Source organism: Rhinoraja longicauda, chromosome 9 (assembly GCF_053455715.1).
Source record: "Rhinoraja longicauda isolate Sanriku21f chromosome 9, sRhiLon1.1, whole genome shotgun sequence".
Lineage (NCBI taxonomy): Eukaryota > Metazoa > Chordata > Chondrichthyes > Rajiformes > Arhynchobatidae > Rhinoraja > Rhinoraja longicauda.
The window spans coordinates 18,510,177-18,521,834 of record NC_135961.1 but is presented as its reverse complement, the minus strand read 5'-3'; positions in this window follow the sequence as shown (position 1 = coordinate 18,521,834).

Here is an 11,658-nt window from a genome sequence, read left to right as displayed (position 1 = left end):
GATTACCCAAACCATTAACATTTAAAGACATCAGCTTAAGTCCTTGACATTGCATCATTACACTTAGTATGATTGATTTCACTGTATCCCCCCAACTCAACACCAGAACCATTCTGAACAGCAAACCAGAACATATCAACAAACAAAGGTGTTTGCCTGGCAAATCAAAACAAAACATCAAAACATAGATGGACTCCCAGAAAAGGGTATTCTCTCTCCACCATAGATCCCGAATCCCTTTGTAAATTGAGGGGGGAGCCTAACACTAAGAAAGGGCCCTCTCCTGGAGGGGGGGAATAACCCTCTATGGGTCCCTCCACTCATTCTCGCTCTAATATTTCGCTAATCTCCCTAACAGTCGGATTTATCTAGTACAGGAAGTTGTATTAAATCAACATTAATTACACTCACATGAGATCTGTGATGCTTGGTGATATTCTTAGAACCAGGCTTATAAACAGATTTGTCTATGAATATGCATATCTATGCACTTATTTGTAAACCTAAGATTCCATGAGAACTCAGTATCTACCATATTGTGGCGGAGACCTCTGTATTATCCATGTCTATGCGTACCTTCATAATCATATCTCAGTTCAAGCATGAGTTTTTCGTTGGAATTCTTGGAGGCGCTCCCGTGCCCGTCTGACTGTCTGTGATTCTCCGTGTCTCCTGACGAGCTGTTCAAACAGTGGCGGCATGTCCGTGTCTCCCTGCGGCTCTTCCACTTTGTAGCCTCTCCGTTGTAGCTCTCGCACGACTTCCCTTGCGTTGTTGTAGGTTTATTTGTCCGACTACGGAGCTCTCTGTCTAATCAGCCACCATGCTCTGCTGCCTACTGGAAGTGCAAATATGTTTGTTTTTAAAGGCCTATAAGAATTATATGGACAGTTTTAGTTTGCAAATTAACAAGAGTTGAAAAAATTGCTATTCACTTTGCAACTTAATAAGAAATCAATTAAATGTTCTGTGCCCCTCTATTGTACAATCTACATCTGTTTTTTTATGTTGGCATGGTGGTATGTTCTTCTGCTCAATTAAGACCGATCGCATGTATTAAGGAGATCGTGTTCAAAACATTCGTCAGGCCCATTAACATTAATTGGCCGTGGTGCATCACAAACATAAAGTGGCAGAAGAAAAATAAACTTCCTATTCCTCATTTCTCAAGAGTTGATATTTATATTTTTAATAGTTTTAAATGGTTTACTCGAAAGTCTTTTCACTTGGATAGCAATCTGCTGAAACTAATTCTAGACATCTCTGAAGTTTGCAATTTGCTGGTTTATTACGAAAATAAACAGATTACGAAAATCTGTTTTGAAGTATTTTCAGATATTATTTATTTAAAACAAACCTTTTACTAAAATGTGTACTCATAGATTGATTAATAAAAATCAGACTTTAAAATTGTTTAGCTAATAATGCTAGTTAATAAATACACTGGCTGAATCATAAAGATGATTTTGTTTGCAATGTTATGTTTGCCTTTCACCTTATGATCAATCCCAAATGGATTTTAATTTTAGAAATTTTGGAATAATAGAAATTGTGACTCAAAATGATGGTTGGAGTTTGTATACAAGACCCCAATATATATTCAGAGCTCTACGTGCACTTCTTTGCACTTTCCAAAATCTTTCTTGATCTTCCCATTCACTTTTGAACTTGTCTGAAATTATTCTGTAATAGCCGCAACATCAGACAGATTTATTAAAATCCCCCATCGCTAATACCCCTCAATTGAAGTAATTTTGAACCTTGGATCAAATTGGGCAACCCATTGTTCACCTTGCCTCATTGATCCTTCCATGTGGAAAGGAAAATCTGATGAGTTGGATATATGTGTATATTTGTTATGGCATTAAATTGTCTCTAAATAATCCTAACTTCTTTCAATAGACAATAGACAATAGACAATAGGTGCAGGAGTAGGCCATTCAGCCCTTCGAGCCAGCACCGCCATTCAATGCGATCATGGCTGATCACTATCAATCAGTACCCCGTTCCTGCCTTCTCCCCATACCCCCTCACTCCGCTATCCTTAAGAGCTCTATCCAGCTCTCTCTTGAAAGCATCCAACGAACTGGCCTCCACTGCCTTCTGAGGCAGAGAATTCCACACCTTCACCACCCTCTGACTGAAAAAGTTCTTCCTCATCTCCGTTCTAAATGGCCTACCCCTTATTCTCAAACTGTGGCCCCTTGTTCTGGACTCCCCCAACATTGGGAACATGTTATCTGCCTCTAATGTGTCCAATCCCCTAATTATCTTATATGTTTCAATAAGATCCCCCCTCATCCTTCTAAATTCCAGTGTATACAAGCCCAATCGCTCCAGCCTTTCATAATTCCTCTTGCAATAACAATTCTGAGCCCGTGCTGCTCTTACCAGTTTGTAATTTTTACAAACTTCTCTTCTCCCTTCAACTTCTCTCCTTCCCTTTCATTGTGTGGAAACCAACCACAAATTTTCAATCTTTCTTCATGGTTATTCAGGTCCTCCCTAGATTGTGACAGTATTCTGTTCTTCAGAACTGTTCGTAACCTGAACTGTTCAACCTGAACTGTTGAATTGAAAATGCATCTGCCCGGCAATATATTTAAATATGACCGAGGACAATGTGTACTTCAACCACTCAGATTTCTTTGCAATATACATGGGATTCACGGTGACTTTGTCGCATGGATTCAGAACTGGCTTATTCATCGAAGACAGAGTTGTGATTTTAGGAAGATATTCTGTCTGGAGGTCTGTGACCAGCGGAGTTCTGCATGAATCTGTGCTGGGTCCTCTGCTTTTTTGTAATATAATGATTTGGATATAATGTGGCGACTCCTGAGAGTTAGGCCACTCCTTGGCCGAACCCTACAATACACAAATAATGATATAATGTCTATGTCTATGATAGACACAAAATGCTGGAGTCATTCAGTGGCACAGGCAGAGAAGGAATGGGTGATGTTTCGGGTCGAGACCCTTCTCCAGACTTCTGGATATAAATGTAGATGAGTTGGTGAATAAGCTTGTTGACAACACCAACGTTGGAGGAGCTGCAAACAGTGAGGAAGGCTGTTAGAAGATAAAGCAGGATATAGGTCAGCTGCAGGAATGGGCAGAGATATGGCAGGTGGAGTTTAATCTATGCAAGTGTGAGTTGTTGTACTTTGGGAGGTTGAATGTAAGGTGAGAGCATATAGTTGATGGCAAGACCCTGAATAGCATTGATGTGCAGAGGGATCTAGGAGTTCAAGTTCATAGCTCACTGAAGGTGGCAGCACAAATGGATAGGGTGGTAAAGAAGACATAAGGTAGCTTGCCTTCATTGCTTGGGGCATTATGTAGAGTCTGGAAGTCATTATGCAGCTCTATAAGACTTTGGTTTGGCCACACTTGGAGTATTGCATGCAGTTCTGGTTGCCCCATTACAGAAGGATGTTGAGGCTATGGAGAGGGTGCAGAGGAGGTTTACCAGAATGCTGCCTGGATTAGAAGGTTTCAGTTATAAGGAGACATTGGATAAATATGGATTGTTTTCTCTGGAATGTCAGAGGTTAACGGCGAACTTTTTAGGTATGGCTTCCAGTGTTGGACATTTCCACCTTTGCAGAAAGGTGGATAAAGGCAAAAGGGAAAAAGGTTCTGACTGTCGACACTATCTATGCCTCTCATAATTTCATTGAAATCTTCTTTCTGTGAAACAATTAGGAGCTTTCTTCACATGTCTCCCCAGCTTTTACATCCAGACCACTGGCAGATGTTAGCAAGTGAGACTTCAAACCTGCATATGCTGGAAGTCCGAAATAAACACAAAAAATGCTGGAAACATCGGCAGGCAAGGCAGCATTTGTGGAAAGGAAACAGAACATTTCAGGCTGAAGGGTCGGTTTCTTAATTATTTTGGTTTAGTTTAAAATATTTATATTTTTATGCATTTTTTTGTTTGATTTCGTTTAATTTGACCGTTTTAAATATAATAAATGTTAATTAATGTGTAGTTTTGGAATTAGTTTGTTACTATTTTAAAATACCTCTGAATATTGTGTTTTTGAAGTCTGTCAGCCAAAAGAGCAGGTTTGATCCCTGTCTAAGGGCTTCAGGAGTATTTCAGAGCAGTGCCTGTGGAGGCCTTGCAAACTGCTGATGGAAGCCATGTTGTTTTGGGCCAGCAGAAGAAGACTTCAATCCAAGTCAAATAAATCCAAGCATGGAATCACCGTGGGAAACAACTGTAAGCATCAGGCTTGTGCAAGGAACATCTGAACCCTTGTATCTAGGGTCAGCTTGTCCTGTTCTCAATTTCAGGGCAAACTTACCATTTGGAGTACATTTGTTTTTCTTTTACTGCAATGTATAATCTTACACTTGCCACCCATCCTCACACGCCATGCCTTCCTGGGCCTCTATCCCACAGTTTACCCTCAATTCTTACCTAGCATTATCAAACCTTCAGTTTGTTGCAAGTCATTTACATGTGTGGAAAGCAGAAGAGATATCAATGATCATCCCTGCGGATCACCAGTATTTACATCTGTTCATCAAATATATAGGTGGGTGACAACATAGACAATGAAGTGTTCCCAAGAGGTAAGTTGGTATTTGAAGTGATGTGCTGCAGTGGAGTACACATAGTGCACAGATATCGCACACATCAGGATGTAGGTGAATATGAAACTGTCCTCATCTTTTTAGAAACAAATAACTGCAGATGTTGGTTAATACACAAAAAGACACAAAGTGCTAGAGCAGCTCAGCAGGTCAGGCAGCATCCCTGAGGAACATAGGTAGGTGACGTTTCGGGTTGAGACCCTTCCTCAGACTGATTGTAGAAGATGGGGGAGATGAAAAGGCAGGACAAACCGTGGAAGATAGTAGGCCAGCATGGGTGAGAACGGGAAGGGGCGGCTTTTGATAGGCAGATGGTTTAAAACAAAAGGGAGAGATAGGAAATGAAGGAAGATGTGAGACAAATTGAAGAGTTGGGGATTGTAAACCCAAACTGAGGAGGGATTTACAGAGGGGGAAAAGTGTGGGGAGTGATGAGAGTGGAGAAGAGAAATAGGTGGGAGTCCAGGTGGGGCACAGGTGAGGAAGTGGGAGGGGAAAGAGAAGGGGGGTTGGGGAGACAGGAGAGGGCTTGTGAGGGGGTTACCTACATTTGGAGAATTTAAATTTCATAAATGTTCATACCATTAGGTTTTTAAGCTACCCAAGTGGAATATGAAGTGCTGTTCCTTCAGTCTGCGTGCGACCTCACTGTAGCATTGGTGGAGGCCCAGGAAATAAGGTTGGTGTGGGAATGGGAAGGAGAATTAAAAGAGTTAGCAACCGGGAGATCCAGTAGGCCATGGTGGACTGAGCGCAAGCATTCAGCGAAACGATTGCCGAGTCTACGCTGCAAAAGTTTCTGGGGAGGGGGTGGTTTGGGGGGGCGAGGGGAATGAGTGAACCAAGGAGTTGGATTGGTCACTGTGGAAGCAGAAAATGAGTGGAGAAGGGAAGAAATTTCCCAGATCGTTGTGAATCTGGAATTTTTTGAGGATGTAACTAGGAAAATGGACAAGGGAGAGCCAGTGGATATAGTGTACCTGGACTTTCAGAAAGCCTTTGATAAGGTCCCACATAGGCGATTAATGGGTAAAATTAGAGCACATGGTATTGGGGTAGGGTACTGACATGGTTGGCAGACAGGAAACAAAGAGTAGGAATTAGCCGACTTAAATTTCTCAGCCATAACCTTTGTTGCAATGTTTGCCGAACCCAACTCAATGTTTTCAGGAATTACATCAGACAGTGAAAGGCAAAGAATTAAGCCATAGGTAACTGAACCTTCCTCTGAATTGAGGTATGGTTTGGGTTGGATTTCAAAAGTAAATGAAGCAAACTGAAATATGAAGCCATATTGTATCAAAAATGCATTGAAACAAAATTAACCCTGCAAAATAGGCAGCCCGAGAACTCAATCCATCAAATTCACCTCTGTTGTTACAAACACACCTCAACTTACTATCATTGCCCTGTTCAATGATGTGGAAAGAATTTTCTCTGCTGCAGCCGAAGATTATTAGTTATCTCCATATCGGTTCAATGAATTCTTAGGAGGGTCTGTCAGGGTTTAAAAATATGAATTTAGTCAGTTCTGCATGAAATAAACTGAAGTTGCTGATACAGTATATCCCCATTCCTTTGTAAAACATAGGAGTGAGAATTTACTCCTTGACGGCACCTCGAGTAGAATTTGTTCACTACAAGCACAAAGTAATTCACCAGGGTCCACAGAGCTCCTTTCATACCCGTGGTGCATCATGAAGGCTTTCTTCCCTCACCTGACAGTATGGAGGAGATTGGAAAATAGTCTGCAGCCTTTTTTAAAAACATACAATTTCTACATTATTAATTATTTCTATAGCCTGGAATTTCTTTACATCTTTATAGCAGTCCACTCCTTCCACAGGTGCTACCTGGCTTGTTGACTCCTTCAAGCAGTTTGTTTTGTCTTGCTCCAGATTCCATCCTCTTATGTCTCTATGAATATTGACACATTAATCAAACTTCTGATTACCATGGATTCAAGAGGCTGCTTTGACATCAACGCTCTTTTTTGAATCGTCAAAGCTCTAAGCTTCTGACCTCCCACAGCTAAGCATATTTGCCTAGCACTATTTACAGAAATCAAAATGACTTACTGATTGTTTTTATGAATTATTTCCTTTGGCTGTTGCTGAAATTGTGAACAGTGTGGGTGATTTTTTCCATTCTTGTTAATAATTACAGTGATCTATAGGAAATAACCTTGCAGGTGCTGATCCATTTCCACTGAAGCCTGGTGCTTGTAGACTTGTTAATCAAAAGGGACTACTCTTAGCGTTTGAGTGTAATTCCTCATACAGACCAGAACAAATTGATACAAGAATGAGTTGAAGGAAGGGAGAATAAGATACTCCAGAGCAGATCTGTAGGGAAATTGATTGTACACATTCTCTCATATACACAAGAAACTCATTAGTATGGGTGAAGTTATGGGTCAGGACCCTTCCTCAGACTCTGAGTCAAACTTTCAAGTCTGAAGAAAGGTCCTGACTCGAATCATCACCCATCCTTTTTTTCAGAGATGCTGCCTGACCCGCTGAATTACTTGGTGCACTTAGCACTTTGTGTCTATCTTTGGTATAAAGCAGGATGTGCATTTCCTTGTTTCTAAACTCATTAGCATGCTGGTTTCCTGAGTCATCCTGTGTGGACAAGAGAAATTGTGTTACAAGGGAAATTGAGACAGCGACTATCAAAAGCTGCATTTTGGTTGGTTCCACAAGTGAGTTGAAGGAAGGAGCCAGGCTGGAAAACATGAACACTATGCACAGCACCATGTCCCAGCTTGCTGCCAACTTCCTGCACTCTTCTTGACATTGAACAAAAACTTTCTGGCAAGCTTTCCACCAGGATGTGTTCACTTTTGATCTTCTTCAATCGTCTGGTCAATCACAGTCATTCTATGAGTCTTCTGCAGTAGAGATGGTGTGTGTCCTTTCCTTCAAGTGTGCTTGAAATTAAGTTAACCATTCTGCCTGCCTTGGGAATGTTTCGTAATGTGGCTGAACAGCTCTTGACCAGAATGTAATTGGCATCTCAGCACATGTAGATCTTGTCTCCATCTAGACCACTTAATTACACACAAGTTGATATCTGAGCTGCTATGACTGTGCAATTGAGTGTTGGTGCATCTTTAACCCCATAGACTATGCGATGAAGGGGAAGTAGAATGAAAGAAGGAAGACTGAGTTAATACATGCCCTCACTTTCAATGGCGTCTGTCTCACCAGTGGCCATGGACCTTCCCACATAGGTCAGCATTGTCATGTCTAAGGGATTATAACAAGTTGGTCTCTGACTTCCATTCAAGTGCTACCATCTCGATGCAAAATAACACAAAGATTTCCAGTGAATGTCTTCTAATCTGTTTAGGTGATGAGGTGATTAGAGCTGTATAGTTAGCAATGTGTGCCTGCTGTAAGGGATTGGAACAATATTAAGTGTGTGAGGGTGGGGTGAAGAATATCAATGATGGATGTGAGATATATATGATGGAGATTGTCGGTAGAAGACTGATGATTGTGTGTTGAAAATGCTACCTGAGAATTGTGGTGCACTTAGTTTTTTGTGGCTTTCGAAGATCATTCAGAAACCTTAAACACACACGTGGGATCATCAAACTCCTTCCAGCACTTCCTTGATGCTAAACTCCTGGCATTAATTGACCTGGATGGCTATTTGTTCCCACTGTCTTCTCAACATGTGGTCCTCCTGCACCTACTGAAAGAAAAAAAAGGCATTGGCTTACTTTTAGATATAGCATTGAAAAATGTTGGGCCTGTTTTCTCTTTCTTTCTCTTTCTTTCTCTCTCTTTCTCTCTCTCTCTCTTTCTCTCTTTCTCTCTCTCTTTCTCTCTCTTTCTCTCTCTCTTTCTCTCTCTCTCTCTCTCTCTCTCTCTCTCTCTCTCTCTCTCTCTCTCTCTCTCTCTCTCTCTCTCTCTCTCTCTCTCTCTCTCTCTCTCTCTCTCTTCTTTTTTCCGTTGGATTCACTTGCAGAGTGATTTCTTGCATCTGTTGCAACCACAGGGGAGGGCTGTTGTTAAAAGCCAAAAGCTAGCGCTAATTAAATGACAGCAGAACCCTGCTGTTGAGTGCAGCCAGTGAACAGCACAAAAATCATCGCACTGAATACTCAGAACTCAGTGCTGTAATGTGTCCAGTGAGTTACTCAGTGATGTGGGCTATTCGTTCATTGTCATCCTACATTCATCTATCAGTTTCAGGAGACAGAACATTCATAGGCATGAACTTTATATGTCAGCCAAATGGATGAAAATGTAAATGGAATGAAAGAGGCAGAAACCAAACACTGATTTCCAAACACCAAACACTGCAATTGTAGGAGATACTGGAGGGATTCAATTGGCATTCAATTGGCATTCAATCTTCCTCAGCTTTATGAAAAGTGGGACTTTTCATTTGATTAGAGTGCAGCCATGGGAGATGTCAACTATCTTATCCAACATGGGAGTGCCTGATACTTGGAAGCTGTAATGATGTTTTCACCTTGCGATAATCTACTGGATCAACCTTAGCGACTGAGAAGTGTATATCAGGAGGTATAGCGACATGTTTAAATTCCCAGTGGGAGCAAGATAATATTCAACTGTAAGAAATGGCATGGTGCAGAATTTAGGCATTTTCAGGTCTAATTTTGGATAAAACCGCTGGTGTGTGTAATAAAGCAGTCGAAGTCTGCAGAGTCACAGTGTGCCGTGCACTTTGTAATATCACAATATAGAAAGAGATACTGTTTCTAGGAGTTGAAGCAAATATTGATAAGGATGTTGGGGATGACGTGCCCCCTTTCTCCCATCATGTGGAAGATGTAGAAGAATGGAAGATGTCCAGTGCAAAAACATACAAGGTCTTCAATGGGGGGGGGGGGGGGGGGGGGTGGTAGGTGGAAGAAATGTGGCATATAGAATTCAAATAGTGTTGGGAGCTAATGCATTTGAAGAGAGAAAACACCCATTGGTGCCCGTCTAGAGGTGAAAACTTCATTGGAGCTTCTGGCTTAGAATTTTTCAAGCCATATTAGGACATTTAGTCTTTTAAAATGTAACATTTTAATACCATAACAAAACTTTTGTATGAACTGATGATTGATGATTTTTCTTCAAATCCTCAGGAACAATAATTCGATTTTTCATAACTAGCAAATATTGTGGAACCAGTAGTTTAATCCAGTGCATATAGACAGGCAGCCTCCTGTTGCATTTATAGGATGTTAATAGTCTAACACAGGCAAGCATTGATCCCAATATTTATTCTGAAACTTTTTTTTACAAACAAAATGTAAAGCAATGTTTATAAAATTGCAGTGCAGGAAGCACAATTAGTTCATTTGCATTGAGTAACATTTAATTAATAAAATTACAGCAACCATAAAGTACCAATATAAATAACGTTTAAAGTTGATTGCTCTTAATTAATGATAGAAAAGGTTAACAGATGTTGTATGGCGGGCTCCAGATGTAAATATATTCAAGATGCTCATGAACAGTTTTCTGGTGAAACTGGGCTGCAGATCATCAGCCAACAATTGGCATATTTCCCCCATTATCTTTCAGAAGGAAACTGTCTTCTGAGACATTGGTAGTCAAAAGAATCCAAAGTAAATCCTTCATACTCTGAAGACCTGAGGATGGAAGAGATAACGGCAGCACGGTGGCGCGGCGGTAGAGTTGCTGCCTTACAGCGAATGCAGCGCCGGAGACTCAGGTTCGATCCTGACTACGGGTGCTGTCTGTACGGAGTTTGTACGTTCTCCCCGTGACCTGCGTGGGTTTTCTCCGAGATCTTCAGTTTCCTCCCACACTCCAAAGACGTACAGGTACGTAGGTTAATTGGCTGGGCAAATGTAAAAAAAATTGTCCCTAGTGTGTGTAGGATAGTGTTAATGTGCGGGGATCACTGGGCGGCGCGGACCCGGTGGGCCGAAGGGCCTGTTTCCGCGCTGTACCTCTAAAAAAAATAATAATAATAATTTCTCATTGCAAAAGAGCCAAAAAATATTTCTTGCTCTATCTAGACGTTTACTCAAGAGACAGAATGCAGGCAAAATAATACAAAATGATCCCCTCAAGGTATAAACTTGGAAATTGGTGGCGATTATTTGGTGTGGATTAAAGGTTGAAAATGGAGCTAAAGTAGTAAATTGATTAGCAAATTTACTTGCTCATTCATGTGACATGCAAGGAACCTCTGAAGATGTTAAAAGGGACTGATCATTTGTGGGAAGCTTAATTCAATTGATTTATTTATTTTATCAAAACATTGGGGCTGTCTCCTGCACCCTTGCAGAACTCGTTGATTGCATCAACTTTCACCCTGTCCTCAAATTCAAATAAAAACTTGACTACGCATCCTCCCACCTTGACTCTTGTAAGGACACCTTCCCTTACACTCAATTTCTCCTCTGCAGCAGCTGCTCCTAAAATGAGGCTTAGCACTCGAGACATCTAAGATGTCCCCTATCTTCAGTAAACATGGTTTCCACCCTGCTGTTGTGGATGGTGCCCTCATCTCTGTTTCCTGAAGTTCTGATCTCACTCCCAATCTCCCCAGGTAGAACAAGGATAGATGACCATCATCTTTCACACCACCAGCCACCGCATCCAACATATCATTCTCCAATATTTCTGCCACCTTCAACGTGAAACCGCCACCAGTTACACCTTCCCATCCCCACTCCTTTCTGCTTTCCATAGAAACCACTCTCTCCGCAACCTTGCTTCACTCATCCTTCTAAACCCAACCATCCCACTCCACAGGCACTTTCACCATGTACCACCTGTCCCTACACCACCTCTCTCACTTCAATCCAGGAATCCACACAGCTCTTCCAGGTGAGTCAGAGGATTTACTTCGAGAGGGCTAGAATACAACAACAGGGGTGTAATGCTGAGCTTTATCAGGCACTGGACAGACCGCATTTGGAGTACCATGAACAGTTTTGGGGCCCATATCTAAAGGAAGGATGTGCTGGCGTAGAGAGGGTCCAGAGGAGGCTTACGAGAATGATCCCAGGAATGATTGGGTTAACATATGATGAGTGTCTGATGG